Consider the following 26162-nt stretch of genomic DNA (forward strand, 5'->3'; position numbering starts at 1 on the left):
TTTTATAGAGATCAACATTCCTTTTTTGAGTTTTATAATGGATTCTCCGGCAACAAATACAAGTAATATTTGGTCTTTCATTAGAGATGATAGTAAATTTTGTCATTTGATCTTCAAAATTTTTACTAACAGTGAGTTCTACATTCTCTTCCTCATTTTCTTCAATAACCGTGTCATTTCCTGCACTTTCTTGCTCTGGACCAAAGTAACAAAACTCAATATCCTCACAAACCTTCTTCACATCTGAGACAGATCCACGGAACAGAGCACTATTCAACTCATTTAACTTTAGTGCTGGACTTTTAGCAAAATACAATCTTCTCACAAATTTTCTCATTTCAGTATGATGAACTGCCAGCATCCTAAAATGGTGAAAAAAACTTTGACAAACTTTCCTAGAAAGACAAGCCAGAGAATGTCCTTGCAAACCAGTATTCTCTCTCACTCTGCATGAATCTAGTCTTTGAAGCACCTTAATCTTCTGTTCAACACTGTTTTTTTACTATATTCTCTTAGAAAGTCACGTAATTTATCAATAGATTCCTGTCGTACAGGACAAATACTACTACAATTCCAAGTGTACACTGGGGCTTTAGGACGTCTCCCCATAACCTCATCAGCTAACACTTCTTCCTCATTTCTTGGAACCATTTTCTCCAATTCCATTACACAAACATCTTTAACTTCATATGCTCGACCACTGGTGTCAACTGCATGCAGCAAACTATTACTTTGAAGATAACTCTCTTCATTAAAAAATGGTTCAGTACTTGAACTATGCTTCCATTCTCCTAAGAACACTTTACAAAACTTTTTTTTTTTCACTTCTCTTTTTCTTTTTGACTTCATTTCATTCACTAATTTATCTAATGTACGGATCCTGTTTAAAATTAAAATGAATAGTTTTCTTTTTAATTCCAAAGCCTTTGCAACAATTGATTCAATATGTTTCTTTTTCTTATAAAATTTGGCTTTCTTCCTATATTTTTTCACATCCTTTAGCAAATTGAACATCACTCTTCTCTGAAACATTTTTCTACGAATGTTTTTAAAATCTATTTTTCTTTTTAAGTCATTCTTTCTTACTTCTGATTGTACATTAGCATTTAGTATATTCTGTCGATTGTCTTGTTGTTTTCTACTAGAAACACTATTTGCAGTGGATATATTTTTTACATTTTTTCTTTGCTTGAGGATATTTTTATAAAATCCTTAGTATGCTTACCAGAAGACTTTTTCTTTTTTCCAACATGAGGTTCTTCAACTAATTTTTATTGTCCAGTTGTCTTCAAATATAGATGTTGTTGCTGTTCGTTTCTCTTTCTTGATTTTATAGGCATCATTAATTTATTTCAGTGTTGTTCAGCAATACCTGAAAGAAACTAAAAAAAAACTACCTTTATGTAATTTAAATATATTACTATATTTTTTATGAGCTTTTCAAATCCGATCATATGAGCTGTCCCTTTCCTACGACTGCAAGTCTTAAACAATAAAAGCTACACAAATTAAATCTCTGACAACAATTCCTGTGTGCAGACAGACTCATGGTGTGATTCTAGGCAGAAAACGATATTTGATTGCAATTTCAAAGCACATTTACTACTGTGGTAGAGTAAGTGATAATTACTGTAACAGCCTGACACATTTTCCTTATAGTTTAGAGAAGCAGAAAAGAGCACATGTCCTAACAGCTAGTTGAGACTATGAGCATGTGTAACCTGGGTGAGTGATTAGACTAGAGCAAAGGAAATGAGCCTTGGTGATGTTGAATGGGTTAGCGTTACACACTGCTATCTGAAATACCACACAGTGCTGAATAGTAAGCATGAGAGTGCAGGAGAAGCAGCTGGCTGTGTGCTAAGAGCGCACTTCTGGAGACTGTGTATTGTCAGGTGCAAGAGAGATCTGCATGGACGCTTGCACAACTGCATGAAGACTGCAGAGATGTATGTAAGAGTACATGTGTGGAAAGGGTCAATTGGAGTTTTGAACATGTAAGTTCTACCTCACCCATTGCAGGAGTGTAAGGAAAATCTACCATGTTGATTTCAAATGTGTTAGCATTTGCCTCTCATTTGTGAGATAGGGATTTGTGCTGAATGCTAGCCATCACAGTTCAAGAAAACAAGCTGCCCCTTTCCTACGAATGCAAGTCTTACAGAACCAGACCAACACAAATTAAATCTCTGACAACAATTCCTTTGTGCACACAGACTCATGGTGTGATTCTAGGCAGAAAACGATATTTGATTGGCAATTTGAAAGCACATTTACTACTGTGGTAGAGCAAATGATAATTACTGTAACAGCCTGACACATTTTCCTTATAGTTTAGAGAGGGAGAAAAGAGCACATGTCCTAACAGCTACTTGAGACTATGAGCATGTGTAACCTGGGTGAGTGATTAGACTAGAGCAAAGGAAAAGAGCCTTGGTGAAGTTTGTTTATGTTAGTGTTACTCACTGCTATCTGAAATACCACACAGTGCTGAATAGTAAGCATGAGAGTACAGGAGAAGCAGCTGGCTGTGTGCTAAGAGCATACTTCTGGAGACTGTGTATTGTCAGGTGCAAGAGAGATCTGCATGGACGCTTGCACAACTGCATGAAGACTGCAGGGATGTATGTAAGAGTACATGTGTGGTAAAGGTTAATTGGAGTTTTGAACATGTAGGATCTACCTCACCCATTGCAGGAGTGGAAGGAAAATCTACCCTGATGATTTCAAATGTGTTAGCATTTGCCTCTCATTTGTGAGATAGTGATTTGTGCTGAATGCTAGCCATCACAGTTCAAGAAAACAAGCTGCCCCATTCCTACGAATGCAAGTCTTACAGAACCAGACCAACACAAATTAAATCTCTGACAACAATTCCTTTGTGCACACAGACTCATGGTGTGATTCTAGGCAGAAAACGATATTTGATTGGCAATTTCAAAGCACATTTACTACTGTGGTTTTGCAAGTGATAATTACTGTAACAGCCTGACACATTTTCCTTATAGTTTAGAGAGGCAGAAAAGAGCACATGTCCTAACAGCTACTTGAGACCATGAGCATGTAGAACCTGGGTGAGTGATTAGACTAGAGCAAAGGAAATGAGCCTTGGTGATGTTGAATGTGTTAGCGTTACACACTGCTATCTGAAATACCACACAGTGCTGAATAGTAAGCATGGGAGTGCAGGAAAAGCAGCGGGCTGTGAGCTAGGAGCGTGCTTCTGGAGACTGTGTATTGTCAGGTGCAAGAGAGATCTGCATGGACGCTTGCACAACTGCATGAAGACTGCAGAGATATATGTAAGAGTACATGTGTGGTAAGTGTTAATTGGAGTTTTGAACATGTAGGATCTACCTCACCCATTGCAGGAGTGTAAGGAAAATCTACCATGTTGATTTCAAATGTGTTAGCATTTGCCTCTCATTTGTGAGATAGTGATTTGTGCTGAATGCTAGCCATCACAGTTCAAGAAAACAAGCTGCCCCTTTCCTACAAATGCAAGTTTTACAGAACCAGACCAACACAAATTAAATCTCTGACAACAATTCCTTTCTGCACACACACTCATGGTGTGATTCTAGGCAGAAAACGATATTTGATTGGCAATTTGAAAGCACATTTACTACTGTGGTAGAGCAAATGATAATTACTGTAACAGCCTGACACATTTTCCTTATAGTTTAGAGAGGCAGAAAAGAGCACATATCCTAACAGCTACTTGAGACTATGAGCATGTGTAACCTGGGTGAGTGATTAGACTAGAGCATAGGAAAAGAGCCTTAGTGATGTTGATTGTGTTAGCGTTACTCACTGCTATCTGAAATACCACACAGTGATGAATAGTAAGCATGAGAGTGCAGGAGAAGCAGCTGGCTGTGTGCTAATAGCGTACTTCTGGAGACTGTGTATTGTCAGGTGCAAGAGAGATCTGCATGGACGCTTGCACAACTGCATCAAGACTGCAGAGATGTATGTAAGAGTACATGTGTGGTAAGGGTTAATTGGAGTTTTGAACATGTAGGATCTACCTCACCCATTGCAGCAGTGTAAGGAAAATCTACCATGTTGATTTCAAATGTGTTAGCATTTGCCTCTCATTTGTGAGATATTGATTTGTGCTGAATGCTAGCCATCACAGTTCAAGTAAACAAGCTGCCCCTTTCCTACGAATGCAAGTCTTACAGAACCAGACCAACACGAATTAAATCTCTGACAACAATTCCTTTGTGCACACAGACTCATGGTGTGATTCTAGGCAGAAAACTACATTTGATTGGCAATTTGAAAGCACATTTACTACTGTGGTTTTGCAAGTGATAATTACTGTAACTGCCTGACACATTTTCCTTATAGTTTAGAGAAGCAGAAAAGAGCACATGTCCTACCAGCTACTTGAGACCATGAGCATGTGGAACCTGGGTGAGTGATTAGACTAGAGCAACGGAAATGAGCCTTGGTGATGTTGAATGTGTTAGCGTTACTCACTGCTATCTGAAATACCACACAGTGCTGAATAGCAAGCATGGGAGTGCAGGAGAAGCAGCTGGCGGTGTGCTAAGAGCGTGCTTCTGGAGACTGTGTATTGTCAGGTGCAAGAGAGATCTGCATGGATGATTGCACAACTGCATGAAGACTGCAGAGATATATGTAAGAGTACATGTGTGGTAAGGGTCAATTGGAGTTTTGAACATGTAGGATCTACCTCACCGATTGCAGGAGTGTAAGGAAAATCTACCATGTTGATTTCAAATGTGTTAGCATTTGCCTCTCATTTGTGAGATATTGATTTGTGCTGAATGCTAGCCATCACAGTTCAAGAAAACAAGCTGCCCCTTTCCTACAAATGCAAGTCTTACAGAACCAGACCAACACAAATTAAATCTCTGACAACAATTCCTTTGTGCACACAGACTCATGGTGTGATTCTGGGCAGAAAACGATATTTGATTGGCAATTTGAAAGCACATTTAGTACTGTGGTAGAGCAAACGATAATTACTGTAACAGCCTGACACATTTTCCTTATAGATTAGAGAGGCAGAAAAGAGCACATGTCCTAACAGCTACTTGAGACTATGAGCATGTGTAACCTGGGTGAGTGATTAGACTAGAGCAAAGGAAAAGAGCCTTAGTGATGTTGATTGTGTTAGCGTTACTCACTGCTATCTGAAATACCACACAGTGCTGAATAGTAAGCATGAGAGTGCAGGAGAAGCAGCTGGCTGTGTGCTTGGAGCGTACTTCTGGAGACTGTGTATTGTCAGGTGCAAGAGAGATCTGCATGGACGCTTGCACAACTGCATGAAGACTGCAGAGATGTATGTAAGAGTACATGTGTGCTAAGGGTTAATTGGAGTTTTGAACATGTAGGATCTACCTCACCCATTGCAGGAGTGTAAGGAAAATCTACCATGTTGATTTCAAATGTGTTAGCATTTGCCTCTCATTTGTGAGATATTGATTTGTGCTGAATGCTAGCCATCACAGTTCAAGAAAACAAGCTGCCCCTTTCCTACGAATGCAAGTCTTACAGAACAAGAGCAACACAAATTAAATCTCTGACAACAATTCCTGTGTGCACACAGACTCATGGTGTGATTCTAGGCAGAAAATGATATTTGATTGGCAATTTGAAAGCACATTTACTACTGTGGTTTTGCAAGTGATAATTACTGTAACAGCCTGACACATTTTCCTTATAGTTTAGAGAAGCAGAAAAGAGCACATGTCCTACCAGCTACTTGAGACTATGAGTATGTGTAACCTGGGTGAGTGATTAGACTACAGCAAAGGAAATAAGCCTTAGTGATGTTGATTGTGTTAGCATTACTCACTGCTATCTGAAATACCACGCAGTGCTGAATAGTAAGCATGGTAGTGCAGGAGAAGCAGCTGGCGGTGTGCTAAGAGCGTGCTTCTGGAGACTGTGTATTGTCAGGTGCAAGAGAGATCTGCATGGATGCTTGCACAACTGCATGAAGACTGCAGAGATATATGTAAGAGTACATGTGTGGTAAGTTTTAATTGGAGTTTGTAACATGTAGGAACTACCTCACCCATTGCAGGAGTGGAAGGAAAATCTACCATGTTGATTTCAAATGTGTTAGCATTTGCCTCTCATTTGTGAGATATTGATTTGTGCTGAATGCTAGCCAACACACTTCAAGAAAACAAGCTGCCCCTTTCCTACTAATGCAAGTCTTACAGAACCAGACCAACACAAATTAAATCTCTGACAACAATTCCTTTATGCACACAGACTCATGGTGTGATTCTAGGCAGAAAACAGTATTCCTGGGTGATACCAGTACACCTTAACTTATGTTGAAGACATACTCCAAAATATCTTACAAGTTCAAGGCAGTTAAATATCTTCCAAAACATAAAATGTAAAACACAACTTTAAAACAAGAATCACATTTCTATTATTTATATCAAAATGCACCACATACATCCCCTCTCAAATTCATAACTCACCTTTAAAAGTAGTTAGTTGAGAAAGAAATGTGGCACTCAAACAGCAGATTATCAGAGCCAGAATCTCTGAGCTGTACACCTCTCACCAGAACCAGTAAATGGCAAACTTTCCCTCTCTTTTTCACACATATACATGTTAACTTCAAATCACAGTGCTTCCCACATTTTTTCAAATGGAAACACATATTTCTACTGGTTGCAAATTTCTACCCTTTCCAAATGATCCCTACCCCCAACATAACTTCTGCCTGCTACCATAGCAACAGGTCAGAAGTTCAGCACACAATGTTTCTAATCCAAAGAGCAAGAGTGCTTGACTTTTCAAACCTAACAGCAAATCTAAAGTAATGTTCTGTGGGAACACATTTTTCTGAACCAATACAAAACATGCTTTTAAAAATTTAAACATACAGCCTAGTTTTTAGAGTTCAATGGTCTGAAACAGCCAATGATTTCTTTTTATTAAAAAAAAAGTATGTAAGCCTCCATTTTACAACTATCTTTCTTTTCATATTGCCATTCTACTGAAAGACACCTTCTGAGTGCATCCAGATCTCCTTGAAAGATGTTCACAGTGTGGATTGTAGGTCATAGCTATGTCTTCTGGAGTGAAAAGTATGCAGAAAAAAGAGGTATTGTGAAAGACCTTGCTTTGCCTAATGTAGACATTAAATGGATTGGTCAGAGAGGGTTAAAGTGGCACCAATTAATGCCTTTGGTGAAATCCTTTCTACATCTCCCACAGCCTGACCTTATAATTGTGCACTGTGGTGGAAATGACCTAGGCACTTTAACTGGGGTAGGTCTGGAAATGCTTATTAAGGACACCTTTGTGCAATTGATGTCACTTTTTCCACAAACTACCTTTGTATATTCTAATATAAGGCAAAAGTGGAACTGGTCCAATCAATATTGTCCGCAGATTGACAAAGCAAGAAAGCACGTCAATAAGTCTGTTTCTGCTTTCCTCAGAGACTATGGTATGGGTTCTATATACCACAACAACTTGCGCTACAACATGCAAGGCATTTATAGAGGAGACGGTGTACATTTCACAGATGAAGGCAACAGAGTCTACCTCTTGAACTTTAGACTCTGCATCGGTACTTACTTGTAGGTACAAAAAAACACTCAATGAACACAATGGCCCTTTTTAGAGCCAACCAACATCTAAACACCTAAATGTATTGCCGCCGTGCGCGCACCGTGCGTGCACCGTGCGCGCACCCCGTGATACTTTTCAAAACTTTTTTTTTTGGGACCTAAGGGGTCTTTCATGGTCCCCCTGAGAAGGCCTAGGGGGTCAGGAACTCTCTACCCTGCCCCCTTTTAACGTTCTCCACTTGTGTTTTTAACTCTCATCTGCCTCTAAAACTCAAAATGGCGGCTAGGGGTGCGCGCACCGTGCGCGCACCCTGCGATTTTTGGAAAAAAAAATGTTTTTTTCACCCTTCGGGGTCCTTCAGGGACCCCCTGACAAAGGCTAGGGGGTCAGGAACTCTCTACCCTGCCCCCTTTTCACGTTCTCCACCTTTCTTTTTCCCTGTCACACACACAACACACAAAATGGCGGCCTACACTTCCTGATTTCGACCGATTCGAATGTTGACTGACATGTAACTAGGCCTGGGCGGCAAATTCCGTTCCGCTCGCGGAATTTGCGGAATTTCGCGTTCCGCAGAGAACGCGAAATTGCTCAAAAGTCTGCTTTCCGCGACTTCGCGAAATTTTTGCTTGTTCGCGTTCTCAAAATGCATGTTCGCGAGATATTTCTCCTCGAGCACGCAAACAGCAATTGCGAACAGGAAAAAAGCATCGCGAACAAGCAATTCCGCGTGTTCGCGGAATTTCTGCGTGTTCGCGGAGATTTTTTACCGTTTCGCAGAGATTTGCGTAACGCAATTACGCAAATTCCGCCCTCCCCTACATGTAACCAACAATCAGAATTACGCTCGCGCACGGCATGGTGCGCGCACGGTGCGCGCTTATAGATATGTATGTACTTTTAACTGTAATTTTCTCAGGAACTACTGAACAGATTGACACCATATATGCAAAAGGCACATGCCTGACCTGAAGACTACCTCTTTGCCAAATTTCAAGTAATTCTGTTCAGCCGTTCAGCCTCCACTTGACGAATCACCCCGAGTCTTTCAGGGTAGGAGCTGAGCAGAGCGCCCCATTAGTTTTGAAAAATTTGCGAGGATTCGTCAATCGGCGCCAAAGTTATTCAAAATAGAATTGATTTCCTATGGAAACTCGGTCCTAACTATAACTATCTACTGGCTACCGCCAGTAGATAATATATATATATTCACTGAAAAAACCATAGGTTTCAGGCATGTTATAGTTAGGAATTAACATTAAAAAAACCTTAAAAATTATGTGATTAAGTGATGTCATCAGTGATGTCATTTGAGATGTCATCAGTGATGTCATCAGTGATGTCACTGACCATGTCATGAGTGATGTAATATGTGACATCATCAGCAGTGCATTGAGGGGGCACGAGTTATAGTTAGCTGAACTAACTATAACAGGGGAATTTCTAGTGTTTTGTACGAGGGAAATGTCCAGCTAACTATAACGCCCCTGAAACCTATGGATTTTTCAGTGAATTTCTAAGGTTTTTTAAATGCTAATTCCTAACTATAATGTGCCTGAAACCTATGTTTTTTTCAGTGAATTTTAAAGATTTTTGAAAATGCCAATTCCTAACTATAACGTGCATGAAACCTATGTTTTTTTCAGTGAATTTCAAAGGTTTTTTAAATGCTAATTCCTATCTCTAACTTATCTCTAAAGATATCATGAAAAGCATTCTTTTTAAAAGTAGGGTGCACATTAGTTTTGTGGAAAAGCATCTTTGTGATTGGTTAAGAAAAAGCAGTTTCAACGTGGAGTACATATCATAGGATAAAATTTGCTCAGCTCAACCACACCTGCTACTTGCATTTGGAAGGCACTGTTCGAACTTAAAACAATCGTGAACTTTTAACCTGCACGTGTCGTTAAATGTTTAAGAAAATGTTACAAAAAAATATCATTAAGTTTTAAAAAATTGATGAACTTTTACCCTGCACGTGTTGTAGAATGTTCTAGAAAGTGTGTTGATAGAATACGTTGCACTTTTGACTTCTATGTGTTGTTGAATATTAAAAAAACTGTTCATATGGAAAATTAAAAAGAAACCAATCGAGAAGTTTTGAAACCTAAAAGAATCAAGGAACTATTCTAATTTATTCTTTACATGTATTTATGTGTGCAGCAACAAAATTATAGACACAACAGCACTAGGAAGAGGAAGAAGCAGGGAGTGGGGGAGGGGGGAAGATGGGCAGAATGGCACACATGCACAATTAAGTACAACACACATATAGACTAACAATGGGCAAAATGAAACACACCAACAAGGAGCACAAGTCACACAACCCGCCAACACCACACCACTGAACGAGCATAGAAGTGAAAACCACGCTGCATTCATACAGGATGTGTACAAAGGCCAGTCGTTGGTGTTGTGGGATGTCTGCGACCGTGGTCATCATGGATGAGATGCCCAGCATGTGGCACATGGTCGAGTTCACTGTGTGATATGTTGCCAAACGGCTGCTCCTCCCTCCCACGAGCCCCCACACTTTTGTATGGTGTGCTGTTGTATCTTATGCACTCGTACGGCACACCATTGTAATGCCTATTTGCGCATGTCCTGCTACATTCCAACTACAACATCACAGTGCTGTTTGGAGGTGGTGTATGCCACTTTACAACATCGACTGCTGTGGCTCTTGTAGCCACACCAGAACACAGAGACACAATTACCGCACTTCCTGTTCACGAACATGTCCGAGACACCCCGTTCCCCTTGCCGGATAGGCACACCCCTGCACTGACCTGTGAACCCCAGACCAGCGCACGCCAGTTGTGCATGCAGGAGGATGCGTACGTAGCTACACATGCAGGGTCACTGCCAACGCTGAGGTGACAACACACTGTGATGTTGCAGGGCTCGTGCCTATCATGCTAAGACAATTACCACAGGGACACACTTACTAAGATGTGGGTTTGGGGGGCATTGGCGGTCCTGGAGTTGTTGAGATGAGTCTTCTGGCCTTCATGGGTATCCCTGTATCATGCTCATTGACTCTTTGGCACCTGTGGGTGTTCTGGTGTGGCTCTTGGCTGTCTTCCCTTTCATGGTACAGGTAGTTGTCCTGCTTAACACTAGCAGAAAGCAGGTGTAAAATCCCGGGTCCTAACGTTTCTTATCGCCGGAATTTGTTTCGCATTGCAATTGGTGTGAAAGTTGTGATGTGATTTTTTTCGTGTGCAGAACAATATACGAACTGAGCAGTGTATCTCGTCAAGATCCAGCACCTGACGCACTATTCCCAATCAATATAAATACAATGAGATTTCTTAAAAGATTTTGAGTGTACACTGTAAGTACAGCCAATACCTCAGTGCAATTCAATACAGGATTTTAGTATTTAGAATAAATCGGAAAGGTGCACCTCGTGTCTTTTTGCAGAAGAACGGCTGCTCTCCATTTCATTATCAGCACTTTAACGGAAGTAAAGTTGAGATAAATCTAACACACTATTCAGAAGTTGGTGCAAACTGCAGATGTCACCAGTATTCCAGCGATAAGTGACCCAAAATTTAACACCATGGTGGACTCCATCAAATAACAGTAATAAGAACAAGAAAGAGTCACACAGCAGTTAAGAGAACAACCAAAAACGTTATTAATTTTTTTTTCAAACTTTATTTTTTATAATAATAAATATATAAACGATAAACTATTTTCACACTTTATTTTTTTATTAACATATATATGAACAATAAACTAATAAACAAAATTTAACAACAATAATACAAAACAACAAGGCAGAACACTCCTGTGGGGACCATGGATGTCGACGACAGACCTGGAAAATCAGAAAGATTGTTAAAAAAAAAACAACATGGTATTCTCAACAAAATACCACAAAAAAACAAATCACAGATATATAAAATGCATACAGCTAACAAAATTTTATAAGTTTAACTTACAAAAACTGTAAATGTTGCCGCTTTAAAATATTTACCGAATCTGAGGATTTTTTTTTGCAGAAGGCACCACGCCCACAACGTTTTTCTTCAGTGGTGAGGAAATTTTTTACTTTTCCCAAGGGGCAAACAAAGACCAATGCCACCTTCGTCACTAGCAAGATTTGCCAAAGAGTTCTGTTACGAGGGGATCCTAACAAAAAATACTCGTGCGGCACAGCAAGTATGATGAAACACCTAAGGTCCCTTCAGCCAAACAATCTTGCACGAGAAGAGTGCAAACAGATGAGAAACACTCCTGTTCTGTATCTGTAAAAAAGAATCACAAATAAATGTATATTAATAACTTTCAAATTTATACTATTCCATTACTGTACAAACACATTTTATATAAAAACTGACTAAGAAACTATAGCCCTGAACCACAAGTGTGACAATCGTTAAAACACTACATGCATAGTGCATACTACTTTGAAGCAGTTCATGCCCTAAAGTCTACCTCACTAAAAGACTACATGCTAATTGACTAAATGATTACAGTACTATAAGGAGACACACTGGGTGAGTGACAGGGTGTTTGCTAGAAGAGTATGAATACTAACTAGGGAAATAAAGGTGTGAAACACAACTGTGTAGGTGATTAGAGGACTGCACCCATACTGCATAGGCATTTAAAGCAGTCCATGTGCTAAGGCCTGGCTCAGTGTATGAATACTTAGGCACAGACTGAATGATTAGAGTACTGCAAAGATAGTATCTTGGTGAATTTATAAGTGTTTGGGTTTTGGCACAGTGAATGGATTAGTACATGCTGTTGAATGGGTCTCTAGAGGACTGCAAAGGAAATGACAGGATGTTTCCTGGAAGTGTATGGATGCTGACTAGGGAATTGAAGGTGTAAAAGACAAGTGTATAGTATGTTAGAACACTACATGCATACTGCATAGACATTTGAAGCAATTTATTTGGCACTTAGAAACTGACTAAATAATCAGACTACTTCTAGGACAGTACTTAGGTAAAACGTTTAAATTTTCAGTTCTGCCACAGTGAACAGAATAGTACATGGTACTGCACCTTAGTGTCAAACCCTGACTCATTTTATCAGTGCATAAGCAAAGACTAGCTTCTAATGCTACTAAAACTTGACAACATGAGAGTTTTTAAATTAGTTATCTGTCAGCAAATACACGATGTTACCAAATGCTTCTCTCACTGTGGTTCCCAAATGCACACAGACTCACAGTGTGATTCTAGACAACAACCACTATACCTAGGAGTTTACCAAAAATCATTCACTACTGTGGAAGTGGTAAGGAAACTGCACACAATCTTCATATTTCAGGACTGCACTTTTATGTCAAAGCCTGACTCATATAATCAAAGCATAAGCAAAGACTGGCTTCTAATGCTACTAAAACTTGACAACATGACCGGTTTTAAAACAGTTATCTGTCAGCAAATACACGATGTTACCAAATGCTTCTCTCACAATCCTTACCCAGGAGTTTACCAAAACTCATTCACTAGTCTGGAAGAGTTAATGGTACTGCACACAATCGACATATTTAAGTGCACCACATCAGTATCAAAGCATGACTCATTTAATCAATGCATAAACCATAACTGTCTTCTAATGCTACTAAAACTTGACAACATGAAAAGTCAGCAAATACACAATGTTACCGAACACTTCTCTCACAGTGGTTCCCAAATGCACAGAGACTCACAGTGTGATTCTACACAAACAACACTATCCCTAGCAGATTACCAAAACTCATTCACTACAGTGGAAGTGGTAAGGGAACTGCACACAATCTACATATTTCACGACTGCACCTTAGTGTCAAACCCTGACTCATTTTATCAATGCATAAGTAAAGACTAGCTTCTAATGCTACTAAAACTTGACAACATGAGAGGTTTTACATTAGTTATCTGTCAGCAAATACACGATGTTACCAAATGCTTCTCTCACAGTGGTTCCCAAATGTACACATACTCACAGTGTGATTCTAGACAACAACCACTATCCCCAGGAGTTTACCAAAAATCATTCACTACTGTGGAAGTGGTAAGAGAACTTCACACAATCTTCATATTTCAAGACTGCACTTTTGTGTCACAGCCTGACTCATTTAATCAAAGCATAAGCAATGACTGGCTTCTAATGCTACTAAAACTTGACAATATGACCGGTTTTGAAACAGTTATCTGTCAGCAAATACACAATGTTACTAAATGCTTCTCTCACAATCCTTACCCAAATGCACACAGACTCACAGTGTGATTTTAGACAAGCAACACTATCCTAGGAGTTTACCAAAACTCATTCACTAGTCTGGAAGAGTTAATGGTACTGCACACAATCTACATATTTAAGTACAGCACATCAGTGTCAAAGCATGACTCATTTAATCAACGCATAAGCAAAGACTGGATTCTAATGCTACTAAAACTTCACAACATGACAGGTTTTAAAACAGTTATCTGTCAGCAAATACATGATGTTACCAAGTGCTTCTCTCACACTGATCCCAAATACACACTAACTCACAGTGTGATTCTAGACAAGCACCACTATCCCTAGGAGTTTACCAAAACTCATTCACTACAGTGCAAGTGGCAAGGGAACTGCACACAATCTACATATTTCACGACTGCAATTTACTGTCAATGCCTGACTCATTTAATGAAAGCATAAGCCATAACTGTCTTCTAATGCTACTAAAACGTGACAACATGACATGTTTTAAAACAGTTATCTGTCAGCAAATACACAATGTTACCAAACGCTTCTCTCACAGTGGTTCCCAAATGCACACAGACTCACAGTGTGATTCTAGACAAGCACCACTATCCCTAGGGGCCCGATTCACAGAACTAACTTAAGACAAAATCCTAAACTTACTGCCATTTTGGTATTCACAGAAGGCACTTACTCATTTTGGTATTCACAGAAGGCACTTACTCATTTCGGTATTCACAGAAGTTAGAAGTCCTAACTTTAGGACTTCTAAAGGCCTTCTGTGAATACCGAAAGTCTTAAAATTAGGATTTTTCTCAGTTTAGTAGTAGTATAGTTAGGACTCCTAACTTTAGGACTCCTAAATGCCTTCTGTGAATACCGAAAGTCTTAAAATTAGGATTTTTCTCAATTTAGTAGTCCTAAGCTTAGGACTCCTAACTTTAGGACTCCTAAATGCCTTCTGTGAATACCGAAAGCCTTAAAATTAGGATTTTTCTCAGTTTAGTAGTAGTATAGTTAGGACTCCTAACTTTAGGACTCCTAAATGCCTTCTGTGAATACCGAAAGTCTTAAAATTAGGATTTATCTCAATTTAGTAGTCCTAAGTTTAGATTTAGGACTACTAAATTGAGAAAAATCCTAATTTTAAGACTTTCGGTATTCACAGAAGGCATTTAGGAGTCCTAAAGTTAGGAGTCCTAACTATACTACTACTAAACTGAGAAAAATCCTAATTTTAAGACTTTCGGTATTCACAGAAGGCATTTAGGAGTCCTAAAGTTAGGACTCCTAACTTCTGTGAATACCGAAATGAGTAAGTGCCTTCTGTGAATACCAAAATGAGTAAGTGCCTTCTGTGAATACCAAAATGGTAGTAAGTTTAGGATTTTGTCTTAAGTTAGTTCTGTGAATCGGGCCCTAGGAGTTTACCAAAACTCATTCACTACAGTGCAAGTGGTAAGGGAACTGCACACAATCTACATATTTCAGGACTGCACTTTTCTGTCAAAGCATGACTCATTTAATCAAATCATAAGCCATAACTGTCTTCTAATGCTACTAAAACTTCGCAACATGACAAGTTAAAACAGTTATCTGTCAGCAAATACACGATGTTACCAAATGCTTCTCTCACAGTGGTTCCCAAATGCACACAGACTCACTGTGTGATTCTAGACAAACAACACTATCCCTTGCACTATACCAAAACACATTTCTTCATCTAGAAGTAGTACTACATTTTAGTATAGAAACATAACATAACTCATTTCACAAATTCATAAACAATGACTGGTTTCTAATACTACCAAAATATAAAAACAGCACAGTTATCTGTCTACAAACACATGAAAAACACAAATGCTTCTCACGGAATGGTTTCTACATGCACCCACATTGTAGAGAAAAAAAAGTACTCCCTACACTTTAGCAGGAGAAATACATTAGTCTGATTAAAATCAAAATAGTCTACATACATCCCCTCACAATTAAATAACTCATCTTTCAAGTTCTTTTGTAGATTAAGAAGTATATCAATCACTCACCATATTTTCTTTTACAGAGTCTCTGCACTGTACACCTCTCAGCAAAAACAAAGAATGGAAAAATTTCCCTTTCATTTTCCACACATATACATGTAAACATCAAATCACAATCCTTCACACATAAACTCAAAAGCAAACACACATTTCTATTGGTTAAACATTTCAACCCTTTCCAACTGAAATACATTTCAACCCGTCCCCCAATCTGCCTTCTGCCTGTTACCATAAAAACAGGTCATGGAACACTGCACTGAGCTCACAGGTCACAAGTTCAGCACACAATATTACTAAACAAGACAGGAAGTGTGCTTGACTTTTCAACATATCAGCTTATCATATATAATGTTCCTTACAATCTGTTTTTGTTAACCAATAATAATCATACCTTTAAAAACCAGAAATATACACCCTACCTTTCAGTGTAGAAAGTAGTCATATAACCAATGATTTCTTGTCTTTTTTCAAAAAACATTGCTGTGGATCCGCGCACCCAACGCATGAGAATCCGTGCACCCAACGCGTTAGGATGCGCGCACCGTGCGCGCATTTAGCCGTTTTGTTTTTTAAAAAGGGGGCCCCATGGGGTCCTTCTGGGAGCCCTAAGCACCTCTAGAGGGTCAGAGTATTTCCACTCTGCCCCCTTTATATTTTTTACACACTTATTCCCCTTGCTTCTTCAGCCCCGCTTCTACCGAGGCAGAAAATGGCCGCCAACAGTTCCTGGTTTCGAATGTAGAGAGACACTCGACAGCCAATTAGCATTCAGCGCGTGATCGGGAGGGTGCGTGCTTGGTTCGGGGAGGGTGCGCTTACGGTGCATGAACGGTCCGCGGATCCACCGCGGCCATAGATATCACTAACTTTTTTACCTTAATTTTCTCCGGAACTACTGAACAGATTCACACCATTTATGCAAAAGGAACGAGTCTGAACAAATTTGGTGTCATTCCGTTCAGCGGTTCGGGCTGTAGCTGCGACAACAGATCCTACGGGAAATTGCATAGGGAAAACGCGTTTTGGGACCTCCCTTTTTTCTTGGCCCCCGCTTGACGAATCACCACAAAACTTTCAGGGTAGGAGCGGAGCAGAGCTGGCCAAAGGTTTTGAAACTTTCGCGAAGATTCGTCAATCGGCGCCAGACTTATTGGGAATCGAATGTTGCGGATTTCCTATGGAAAATAGGTCCTAACTATAACTATCTACTGGCGACCGCCAGTAGATAATATATATATATTAAAATTTAAATATATATATAATAAATTCAAATATAAACATATTTATATTTTTTTACAATTTTATTTGACAGTAGTGAAAATGTTGGATTGTGGAGGGGATAACATTTCTATTCCCACTCCAGGAAGTGCAACCGTAGGGAAAGTGTTGGATAGTGGAGGGGTAAAAATTACAATTCCCACTTTAACAAGTGCAACAGTAGGAAAAGTGTTGGATAGCAGAGGGGATAAAATTACTATTCCCACTCCTGCGAGTTCAGCAGTAGGTAAAGTGTTGGATAGCGGATAAAATTACTCTTCCCACTCCAGAGAGTGCAACAGTAGGGAAAGTGTAGGATAGCGTAGGCGTAAAATATACTATTCCCACTCCAGAGAGTGCAACAATAGGGAAAGTGTTGGATAGTGGAGGGGATAAAATTACTATTCCCACTCCAGCAAGTTCAACAGTAGGGAAAGTGTTGGAAAGCGGAGGGGATAAAATTACTATTCCCATTCTAGCGAGTGCAACAGTAGGTAAAGTATTGGATAGTGGAGGGGTAAAATGTACTATTCCCACTCCAGCAAGTGCAACAGTAGGGAAAGTGTTGGAGAGCAGAGGGGAATAATTTACTATTCCCACTCCAACAGCTAAAACAGTAGGGAGAGTGTAGGATAGCGGAGGGGAATAATTTACTATTCCCACTCCAGGGAGTGCAACAGTAGGGAAAGTGTTGGATAGTGGAGGGGTAACAAATACTATTCCCACTCCAGAGAGTGCAACAGTAGGGAAAGTGTTTGATAGTGGTGTGGATAAAATTACTTTTCCCACTCCAACAAGAACAAGAGTAGGGAAAGTGTTGGATAGCAAAGGGTATAAAATTCCTATTCCCACTCCAGCGAGTGCAACAGTAGGAAAAGTGTTGGATAGCGTAGGGGTAACATTTACTATTCCCACTCCAGCAAGTACAACAGTAAGGTGAGTGTTGGATAGCAGAGGGGAATAATTTATTATTTCCACTCCAGTGACTGTAACAGTAGGGACAGTGTTGGATAGCGGAGGGTAATAGTTTACTATTCCCACTCCAGCAAAATTAATTGACAAACAATTAATTAATGGTAAATAATTTACCTCCCACCATATTCCCCTATAAATGGGACCACCAATGTTGTCAAACATAACACAATTAACATAATTCATTAACAATAAATGTATTAATTATTAATAATTATTTAGCAATTTAAAAACAATCAATAATAAATTAATTCACACAAATACCACTACAAAACAACAAAAAAGATTTTTTTTAAATATATTAACATTAAATTAGTTCCCTGCCTACTCCCCTATCAACCCACAACCCGCTCTTAAAAAATAACACAAATAATATAAGAAATAATTAATTATTAATTGTTAATCACCAATTAATAAGTAATTAAGAATAAATGATTTACCACAATTTACAATATAATAAAATAATAAATACATAACAATTAATTATAAAAAATTATTAATTAATCAAATATAATTAAATTAGTTCCCACCCTCTTCCCCTATAAACCCACAACCCACTCCTAAAAATATAACACAATTAAGACATTTAACAAATATTTAGTATTCATTAACAGACAATTAATCACTAATTAATAATGAATTAATTAACACAATTAAACATATTAAATACTTAAATATTATTTATTAAAAATTTATCATTAATTAATATTAGATTACTTCCCACCCTATTCCCCTATAAACCCACAACCCGCTATGGAACAAAAACACAACATTTTATTTAAAAAAACTAATACATTTTACAATTATTATTGCATTTATTATAATTAAATTTCTTTCCACCCTATTCCCTTATAAACCCATCAATCCGCTATGGTACTAAAACGCAACATTTTCTTTAAAAAAAAAATTTGTAACTTCTAAAAATGTAACACATATATTCAAAATCAAATGTAATACTTCCACAAAAAAATAGAACACATACATTAAAAATACACACTAGAATACATAACACTAACTAAAACAATGATATTTTTAACAACGATATTTTTGAAAACGATATTAATTACTTCAATATTTAGGAAAACAATATTACTTACCTTCAACTCGATATTCTTGACAACGATATTCTGACTGTAGATATTTTTATATTTCAATATTTTGGACTCGATATTAGTGTTAGTCAATATTTGCATCTCGAGATTATGTATGTTTACCAGTACAACAGAGTTTGTTTTCTTTTCTCAAACTAAACTTTGTATAAAGTTGTAGGAATGGTGGCTCCCATTTTAGATTCACAGCACCCAGAAATTGTCTCACAAGAGGGATGCAGCACCATAGCCTTTTTTCTATTGCAATCGTGGAGAATTTGTGAATCCTAAAAGCACCCCCACCTCTGTAAATTCCATATGTCACCAGTGATGTAATATGTGATGTCATAAGAAGTGGTGCAATTTATAATTATTTCATTTATGTGTAACTGGTGAATTTCATTGGTTTTTTGGAGTTCTTTTATTATTCAAACACCTGAATATATCTCCACTTTAACCTTTGTTTTCACTAACTTACCTATGCAACATAAAGTAATATCTTATAATGATGCATCTGCAGCCAACCCCCTGCTGCGCATTGCCTTCTGCCATGTGCTGCACATAAAGCCCAGTGGGCATCCAATACCTGTTGGCAGCCACCACACAGGCCAGGCCCTTTGCCTAACTCCTGCAAGTGGCCAAAACCCCCATGAGAGGCCAATCAGCCCCAGGACCCCTAACTACATTTCCTTTTCAACATGTGGGAGCACATGAGGGTGGGGCTGCGCTGGCGACACACAGGACCATGACGTACAAAATATCTCTTTTGATTTTGTGCCCGGGGGGTCCAATGGCTAGTTTATCAGAGCATTCCGTTCCTGTCTTCCTATATGTTTTCTATATTTATTTTTCAGTACTCAGGGACCGAGTAATGGTGTCTGTAACATTTTTCTTCAAATTCTGGCCACCAATCATATCTCTCAGTCCTGCAAGATTCCTGTAGGACCAGCTGTTAGACCTGTCAGCCTTTGAGAGGTCTTCCCTCATACATTTTGCATTCACCTGTCCTATTTTTTCTGATCTCATTTATGTTGGCCTTAGAAATCTGTGCTCTCTACCACTACTATCCAGTGCTAACATGCTTGTGCTCACTTCCCTCAACATGGTAGAAGTGGCTTACACCCAATTGGCATATTTAATTTACTTGTAAGTCCCTAGTAAAGTGGTTCCCCATGTATCCAGGGGCTGTACATTAAATGCTAATAGTGGGCCTGCAGTACTGAGTGTACCACCCACTTAGGTAGCCCTGTAAAACATTTCTCAGGCCTCCCATTGTAGGCTGAGTGAGTTTTTGACTGACACTGCTATTTGCAAAATATAGCTTTTGACAGACCCAAATTTCCATTTGAATACATATAGGTCAGACATGTAAAAGGTTAGACATGAACTTTTAAGTGTTACATGTCCTGGTAGTGAAAAACTTTTACATTTGATATTCACTACTGCAAGGCCTACGTCTCCCATAGGATAATAATGGGGTTCCTTATTACATTTACTAAGTGATAACTTTCAATTTTGAGCAGGTAGACATATTGGTGCCAATTACGATCCGGTAAAAAAATTCCCCGTGCGACTCGTATCCGGTCTTTTTACCGTACGAATCATACAAGTGCCGTACGAACTGGCAATCACGATTCGCATGGTAAAAAGTCCATACGAACCGCATCGGGAATGATTTCCCACACGTCCTCGGGTCGGAAAATGTGTCCGACACGTCCTCGGACGATTTACCGTACAAATGTGAAAGGTGAAGTCCGACAGAGGAATCTCGATCCATCCCGTGCGTCCGATGTCACAACCGTATGGAAAAAACACCGTCCGCACCGAACTCCCATAACAACCATGGAGACATGTGCCCGCATACGTGCCCAACACTCCCCCCCGCCCCCGTACGTCCGAGACGTACCCCACGTGTATGTACACCCCCACCCGTGTATGTACACCCCAGTACGTTCGAGTCGAACCCCCACCCCTGTACGTGTCCGACCCCCATGTATGTACACCCCAGTATGTTCGAGTCGTACCCCCACCCCTGTACGTGTCGTACCACCGTCTATGTACACCCCAGTACGTTCGAGTCCTACCCCCACCCCTGTACGTGTCGTACCAACGTCCATGTACACCCCAGTACGTTCGAGTCGAACCCCCACCCCTGTACGTGTCTGACCCACATGTATGTACACCCCAGTATGTTCGAGTCATACCCCCACCCCTGTACGTGTCGTACCAACGTCCATGTACACCCCAGTACGTTCGAGTCGAACCCCCACCCCTGTACGTGTCCGAGCCCCATGTATGTACACCCCAGTACGTTCGAGTCGAACCCCCACCCCTGTACGTGTCCGACCCCCATGTATGTACAACCCAGTACGTTTGAGTCGTACCCCCACCCCTGTACGTGTCGTACCATCGTCTATGCACACCCCAGTACGTTCGAGTCCTACCTCCACCCCTGTACGTGTCGTACCAACGTCCATGTACACCCCAGTACGTTCGAGTCGAACCCCCACCCCTGTACGTGTCTGACCCCCATGTATGTACACCCCAGTACGTTCGAGTCGTACCCCCACCCCTGTACGTGTCGTACCAACGTCCATGTACACCCCAGTACGTTCGAGTCGAACCCCCACCCCTGTACGTGTCCGACCCCCATGTATGTACACCCCAGTACGTTCGAGTCGAACCACCACCCCTGTACGTGTCCGACCCCCATGTATGTACACCCCAGTACGTTCGAGTCGAACCCCCACCCCTGTACGTGTCCGACCCCCATGTATGTACACCCCAGTACATTCGAGTCGTACCCCCACCCCTGTACGTGTCGTACCAACGTCCATGTACACCCCAGTACGTTCGAGTCGTACCCCCACCCCTGTACGTGTCGTACCAACGTCCATGTACACCCCAGTACGTTCGAGTCGAACCCCCACCCCTGTACGTGTCCGACCCCCATGTATGTGCACCCCAGTACGTTCGAGTCGTACCCCCACCCCTGTACGTGTCGTACCAACGTCCATGTACACCCCAGTATGTCCGAGTCGAACCCCCACCCCTGTACGTGTCCGACCCCCATGTATATACACCCCAGTACGTTCGAGTCGAACCCCCACCCCTGTACGTGTCCGACCCCCATGTATGTACACCCCAGTACGTTCGAGTCGTACCCCCACCCCTGTACGTGTCGTACCACCGTCTATGTACACCCCAGTATGTTCGAGTCCTACCCCCACCCCTGTACGTGTCGTACCACCGTCAATGTACACCCCAGTACGTTCCCGTCGCACCCCCAACACAACCTCCTAAGTACGGAGCGCACCCCAGGCCCCAACATCACAACCGCATGTACGAGTCGTACCAAGCCACACACAAGGACAGCACCGTACAACCAAATGGCCCATGTACACACCGTACACACGCTCAAAACGCACGTACACAACCAGGACAAAACCAAACAACACAAGAATACACTATTCGAATGGCACAAAGCCACTAAACATGGCCAACAAACACTAAAAAAACACATCCACTGACCTGCAACTGCCAAAAACAAACAGAGGCCCAAAACACCACCACTCCTTATAACACACCCACCCAAACTTCAAACACAGCCACACCCACCCATGGACCAATACAAAGGGCCCACATACACAAACCATGAGCCTTTGCAACAGACTCACTGCTGCCAGACACCACAGAACCATACTACAAGCCTCACCACACTTTACACTTGCAAACCTCCACACAACCACCTCCACAAACACCCCCTCATCACATTCACACACACACACCTGCACAACCACACCCACACACCCACAACCATCCACACACACCCCCCACCATCCACACCCACACCCCTCACCATGCCCACTAACAAGAATCCAAAGTTCAGTAACCGAGAGTTGGAGGTCCTTGTTGATGAAATCCTCAGAGTCGAGCCACAGCTCTTTGGAACATTGGTCAGACAGACCAGCATTGCAGCAAAAACAGCCATGTGGCAGACCATCGTCGATGCTGTGAATGCTGTTGCGGACACCAGAAGGACCAGGCAGGAATGCCAAGCCAGGTGGTACGATCTGCGGAGGAGGGTCCGAGCCAAGATGCTTGAGGAAGAGAACCAGGCCAACGCCACCGGAGGAGGGCCCTTCAGCAGACCCGTACACTACCAGCCCTGGGAGGAGAGGGTGATGGCCATACAGCCGGTGGAGGCAGTCGAAGGATTAGGAGGACTCCGAGACCCGGGTGAGTACACGAACAACGCACCTCACATGGGGGGGACCTCATCCACAACCAAAATCACTAACAGGCACGCAACCACCCCAACCTATCGCATGACTCAACCACACTCCATGAACACGCACATGCCACTGCCGCCACCATGCCCCATGCACCCAGCTGGACAATGTCAAGTCACAGGCCACAGAAGACACCAACACATGACACGGTAACCCGGATGGCGGGAGGGTGGGCCCCAAAAATCACATAGTGCAACTCAGAAGCAGACAACAATGCCCTCTGCCCATATGGCCCAGGTCACAGCCAGACAAACAGTGTGTCCCCACACAGGAAAGACTCGCCAGCAAATGGCGGACGCCTTGCATCAACACATGGGGGTGAAGGCACTGTTTTGCACATGACAGCAGCTAATGAACAGCCAACACTGTGAAAGAGTGGCAGCACACACAACCACAGCAGCAGCGCACACACAGACACTACACCCAATGGGTGCCTGGAGATCAGAAACAAACTCACAGCAACAAGCCAAGGGCCATTCAAAGGGCTGGAAAAAGTGTGTGTCTAGGAAGCTGGGCTGAGGTGACAGAGGGTGACACACAGAGGGAGGGAGAGGGGGACAGAGAGGGAGGGAGAGGGGGACAGAGAGGGAGGGAGAGGGGGACAGAGAGGGAGGGAGAGGGGGACAGAGAGGGAGGGAGACACAGGGACACGGACAGAGGGAGGAGGCTGACACACGGAGGGAGGGAGAGGGGGACAGAGAGGGAGGGAGACACAGGGACACGGACAGAGGGAGAATGCAGACACACGGAGGGAGGGAGAGGGGGACAGAGAGGGATGGATACACAGGGACACGGACAGAGGGAGGAGGCAGACACACGGAGGGAGGGAGAGGGGGACAGAGAGGGAGGGAGAGGGGGACAGAGAGGGAGGGAGACACAGGAACACGGACAGAGGGAGGAGGCTGACACACAGAGGGAGGGAGAGGGGGACAGAGAGGGAGGGATACACAGGGAGAGCAAATCAGCCGTGTGGTGTGTGGGAATGTCTGCTCGTCAGCAGGTAGACTGCGTGCATGTAGCCAAGGGTGGCCAGTGCCAGAACCCCCCCTCTTCCCCATGGCAAAACACAGGCCCATGTCACAACCTGTTCACGAGCACAACGACAGCTACCTGCATTATATAAGTGTGTGGATCCACTCCATGTGCACATGTACAGTGCTACACGGAAGGCGCCAATGCATGGCTCACCACACCTGCCCACTCCACTGCTGACTGCAGTCACACTTGACGCAGCAAGTAAGACTGTGCCACACATATTTAAAGGGGCCAAAGTGGTGTCCAAGGGACACACCCATGCACAAGTACACTGTGAGTGGAATGCAAGACAGATCCTAATTCCAAGAGGAAAAGTGCCAACTTTGAAACTGATGAAACATGGATGTTGCATGGACCAAAATTAACATTGTCTCTCTCACACACAGGTCAACGTCGTGGTTCACCTCCCAACACTGGGGGGGAAGACTCACAGGACCCAGATCTGCGGGAGCCCGATCCCACCGGCAGCGACCCCGTGGACGACCCCGACCGACCTGGCACCTCTGGTGTCCAACCACCTGCAGCACCTGCGTCAGGTACAACTGTGCCAACCACCACCCCCACTCCTGCCACATCCCAGGAGACACCCAGGATCCCTGCCCCACACCACAATGCAGCCAGGCTGGCCAGGAGGGACACGGTGTCCCGGGCACCGAGGAGGAGGCAGGCGACAACGCCAATGCCACCCCTCAGGGGTCCCGGAGACCCGATGTACCCACAAGGGCAGGCCAGGTGCAAGTGGGCAGGGGTGGTGGGAGTGGAGGACGGCGGAGGCGCAAGCCTGACCAGTTGGCTGGGGAACCGGTATTTACCCATGTCCGTAACATCCTGGACACATACCGGCAGGACACCACGGGCCTGGCCCAGGTTGTGTCTGTCCTCGAGGGGATCAAGACCCAGCAGGCCCAGCAACATGCGGAGCTACATGCCTGTCTACTGCAACACCAACGGAGGATGGAGGACGTACAGGCTGAGCTCGTGACGGCGTACACGGGAATTCACGATACACTCCGTCGGATGGCCGACAACATGGCCGACCCTCCCTGTGCCAGAAGGCGGAGAACATCACCACCCACAGGGAGGGAGCAGGAGGAGGAGGAGGAAACATCCAATGGAGCATCCCAGATGTCGTCACGGCCTGCTTCTGAGGGTCCCCGCAGGAGGGCGGGTCGTCCACGGAAAAGACCGTGAGGGTCGGCGCAACATCACCATCTCCCAGGACACCTGGCCTGGCACCTGGCCCACTGGAGCAACAGCATCACAGCATCAAGAGACATTCTCTGCCACATGGCCCTGCTGGTCACTGTCTGACCAATGTTGACAAAGACTGTGGCATGGACTCTGAGGATTTCAAATGGCAAGGACACCAACTCCCCTACTGAACTTTGGATTCCAAACTCCCGGAAAGCCCCTCACTTTATCCCCCCCCCCCCCAAAATAAAAATTCACACCATGAAGAGAAGATGCCTGCTGGTTGCATTATTACCTTACATGTGTGTTGTAAAGTCTAAACATGCCTGAGCTCTCTTTTGACTCCAACCATCCATACCCTGGGGCCTGAGTCTGGCAGAGGACACACGGGTCACAGTGTATTAGGCAAGACAGACATGGCGCACCATACACACCCGTGATGGGCCCAACCAGCTGAGGGGGTGGCCGCACAACCATGCTGACAGACACATTGAGTACAGCAACAGTCA

The sequence above is a fragment of the Triturus cristatus genome, chromosome 8, assembly GCF_964204655.1.
Source record: "Triturus cristatus chromosome 8, aTriCri1.1, whole genome shotgun sequence".
Lineage (NCBI taxonomy): Eukaryota > Metazoa > Chordata > Amphibia > Caudata > Salamandridae > Triturus > Triturus cristatus.